Source organism: Suncus etruscus, chromosome 11 (genome assembly GCF_024139225.1).
Source record: "Suncus etruscus isolate mSunEtr1 chromosome 11, mSunEtr1.pri.cur, whole genome shotgun sequence".
Classification (NCBI taxonomy): Eukaryota; Metazoa; Chordata; class Mammalia; order Eulipotyphla; family Soricidae; genus Suncus; species Suncus etruscus.
In genome coordinates, this window is record NC_064858.1 from 33,827,908 (window position 1) to 33,832,185 (window position 4,278).

Below are 4,278 nucleotides of genomic sequence, written 5' to 3' on the forward strand. Positions count from 1 at the left end.
TGGTGGCTTCCTCTATGCCCTGGTTGCTGCTCTTCCAACCTGCCCTCTCCATTTCCCTAGAGTGGGACCAATTGCAATTCAGGTGCCCAAGAAGGAAGAGTTCTTGATTTTAGCAATAAAATTCCTTTGGAAGATTTGAGTATAAAATTGCCTTAGCGCTGAGTAATCAGAGGGCTTTGTTTGCTAGCATGCGGTTTCTACAGCAATCAGCTTCCTTATAATATTGGTAGAGTTTTTTATTTAAGTTTTCAACTATGATTTATTCAACCAATAATTCTCCATTTTCTGTCTTTTTTTTTTTTAACTACTTTATTTAAACACTGTGGTTACAAGGTTGTAATACAATACGATACAATACAATTGTATTATACTTACCTGGCAGGGGAGATACCATTATCACGAAGGTGGTTTCCCCAGGCGAGATTCATACATTGCATTCCAGATGTGCTGACTCCTGAGATTTACCCAAATGTGGGAAACTGCATTTGTGGTAGTGGGGGACTACGTTCACACTCTCTCGTGAAGAAAAACAAAACAAAACAATACAATGTATTATTGTAATATAGTTTTAAAATTTTTTTTTGTTTTGAGGCCACACCTGGCAGTGCTGAGGGGTTACTCCTGGCTCTGCACTCAGAAATCTCTCCTGGCAGGCTCGTGGGACCATATGGTTGCTGGGTATCAAACCCGAGCCAGTCCCAGGTTGGCCACTTGCAAGGCAAACACCCTACCAATGTGCTATCACTCCAGCCCCAGTTTTATTTTTATTTTATTTTATTTTATTTTATTTTATTTTATTTTATTTCTTTTAGTTATAAAGTTGTTCATGAAAAACATCCAGAAGTTGTTTATGATGGAGTGTTAGTAATAATACAATGTCCAACACCCTTCATCAGTGCACATTCCCTCATCTCTCCCTTGCCTACCTCTGTGGCTTTTTTTTTCTTCTCTCTCTCTCTCTCCCTCTCTCCCTCCTTTTCTCTCTCCCTCCCTTTCTCTCTCCTTCCTTCTTTCTGCCCCCCCTCTCTCCCTCCCTCTCCCTCTCCCCCCTCTCTCTCCCCCTACACACTTAGTCTTTGCAACTAAACCCAGAATTCTCTCATCCTTGAATGCCCCGCCCCCATCTCTCAGAAACAATGCTTGGTCACCCACTATTCATGTTCTTCCCTGGCTCTCTCTGAGGGGAGAGAGAGCAAATTGAATTTTCTTTTCCGGTTACCTGCCAGTGGTCGGCTCTTTCTAACGCTAGCTATGCCCTTTGACAGGCAGGACAGAGTAGCAGATGCCTGGGAATTATCCATGCTCTAGCATCCTGTCTTTGCCTTAAGTTTGATTTAGGATATAGAGTTTGAATCCTGGAGAACCAGAGTCTTTGCCATCTTAGATTTTGAATAATTCATTTATTGTTGTTGCTGTGCCAAAGTCCACATTTGAGGTATTAGAGATTGTATCCAGCTGTGGTGCTAGTGATAAAACCCCAGGGCCTCGCACATATAAGGCATGTGCTCCCATACCGAGTTCTTTCTTTTTCTTTCTTTTCTTTCTTTCTTTTCTTTTCTTTCTTTCTTTCTTTCTTTCTTTCTTTCTTTCTTTCTTTCTTTCTTTCTTTCTTTCTTTCTTTCTTTCTTTCTTTCTTTCTTTCTTTCTTTCTCTCTTCTTTCTTTCTCTCTTTCTCTCTCTTCTTTCTTTCTTTCTTTCTTTCTTTCTTTCTTTCTTTCTTTCTTTCTTTCTTTCTTTCTTTCTTTCTTTCTTTCCTTCCTTCTTTTTCTTTCTTCTTTCTTTCTTTCTTTCTTTCTTTCCTTCCTTCCTTCTTTTTCTTTCTTCTTTCTTTCTTTCTTTCTTTCTTTCTTTCTTTCTTTCTTTCTTTCTTTCTTTCTTTCTTTCTTTCTTTCTTTCTTTCTTTCTTTCTTTCTTTCTTTCTTTCTTTCTTTCTTTCTTTCTTTCTTTCTTTCTTTCTTCCTTCCTTCCTTCCTTCCTTCCTTCCTTCCTTCATATCCTCCCTCCCTCCCAACCTCCCTCCCTCCCAACCTCCCTCCCTCCCTATCTCCCTCCCTCCCTCCCTCCCTCCCTCCCTCCCTTCCTTCCTTCCTTCCTTCCTTCCTTCCTTCCTTCCTTCCTTCCTTCCTTCCTTCCTTCCTTCCTTCCTTCCTTCCTTCCTTCCTTATTTTTTTTTGGGGGGGTTGAACTGATTGTGCTCAGGGAATACACCTGGCTTTGTGCCCAGAGATCATTCCTATGGGCTTGGAGACTAGAAGGGATGCTGGGGATCAAACCCTGACTAGCCATAGGAAGACAAACACTCTACCCACTATACTATAGCTCCGGCCCCCATCTTGGAGTTTTCAATCATAGGCAAAACTATATTTTCTACTTTCTAGTAAGTTTCTAGATACGTTTTTTAGGGGCACTAAAGAAATTATGTTTTTCCTCTCTGGGTTCTCCAAAGCCAGGACAAATAATAAAAAAAATCCTGTGGAGGATTGCTAAAAAATAAAAAAGGGGGGCATATATTAATGACATATATACCCTATATCTGTGGAAGAAATACAGTTAGGTTGAACATGCCTCTTGAGCTAACACAGAGGACTTTGGGAAGAATACAAGGAATACAAGTTATAGATATTACCAAGGAAGGTGCTTTGAAAGAATTTAAATGCTGTCCTTTTCATAAGGAGGCCTTAATGAAGATGTTTCTTTTTAGTGGGTAAGGGTGGAGAGGGTGAGTCATACCCAGTGGTACTCAGGTATTACTCCTGGCTCTGTGCTCAGGAATCACTCCTAGAGGCTCAGAGGACTATATATGATGCCTGGCATGGGCATGTGTGAGGCAAGTGCCCTACTTGCTACACTGTCTCTAGCCCTGACAAAGACATATTTGGAATTGTCAGATTTTTGTTCTTTCCTTCTTTTAACAGCCAGTCTTTAAAAAAACCTTTCTTTCTTATTAAATCATACTAAAAAACACTTAAACATAATTTTCATTTTTTTAAATTACATTTAATTAATCTTTTCTTTGTTTTTGACTATACCTATTGGTACTTGGGGGTTTATTTCAAGTTCTGTGCTCAGGGATCACTCCTAGTGGAGATCAGGAAGCCATATGGGATGCCATCCAATGAACCTGGATTGGCAAGGTTCTGGCACCATATATTGTTCCTTGAGTAAAATTAGGAGTGGCCTCGGTGCACCAAGCCAGGACTAGCCCATCATCACTCCCAGCTATGTCTTAAATTGTCTTTTTCCCTCCACCCTCAGCAAAGTTGAATCAGATCCCACCCATAAACTCATTTAATCTTTGTTGCTGCAGCTTCTGCAGAGATCCATCCAGTGTTGCTGGGAGTCACAGGGTTACACTCAGATGTTAAGGAGCAAACCCAGGAAGGAATTCAGGGTCTCACACCTGGGTGCCACCACTTGAGCCAAGTTCCTGGCCTCAACCTATGTAATCTCTATTAACTGTCTGTTTTAAGAGGTTAAGGGTTAAGGCTGCAATATGAATTCAAAGAGACACAATTTAGTATGAACAGGTACTATTTTCAGTTGTATTTGAATGGAGGGTCAAAATGTGATTACAAATGTTCTCTAATTATTAGCCTTCTTCTTTGCAGTTTTATGTTCAAGCATGCATTCACATGCTGGTTCCTTGACAATGCTAGGTTGTGTAATGATGCTATATCTCAAGGTATTAAATACGGGGGCCGAAATAAAAAGAAAAACCAACCTATATATGTACGTACATATATATGTATGTATATATATGTGTGTGTGTATATATATATATGCCGGAACGATAGCACAGTGGCAGGGTGTTTGCCTTGCATGCAGCCAACTCAGGACGGACCTGAGTTCAATTCCCACCATCCCATATGGTCCCCAAGCCTGCCAGGAGTGATTTCTGAGTGCAGAGCCAGGAGTAACTTCTTTTTTTTGTTTTTGTTTTTTGTTTTTTGTTTTTTGGGCCACACCCAGTGACGCTCAGGGGTTACTCCTGGCTCTGCACTCAGAAGTCGCTCCTGGCTTGGGGGACCATATGGGACGCCGGGGGATCGAACCGCAGTCCTTCCAAGGCTAGCGCAGGCAAGGCAGGCACCTTACCTCTCGCGCCACCGCCTGGCCCCAGGAGTAACTTCTGAGAGTCGTTAAATGTTGCCCAAGAACAACAACAGAATTAAATATAGTATCTTTTTCTCAATGATTGCTGAAAAAAAATCCTGTGGTTGACTTCTACTGGTGTGAAGTGGAGCATTGTTTGTGACCTTGAAACAATCATAGAGCCAA

The 4,278-nt window shown here is 41.2% G+C and overlaps 1 pseudogene; it reads left to right on the forward strand.

Annotated features, from left to right (window-relative positions):
• Nucleotides 1–367: 367 nt before the first annotated feature.
• Nucleotides 368–522, forward strand: LOC126023304 (uncharacterized; annotated as a pseudogene).
• Nucleotides 523–4,278: the final 3,756 nt, after the last annotated feature.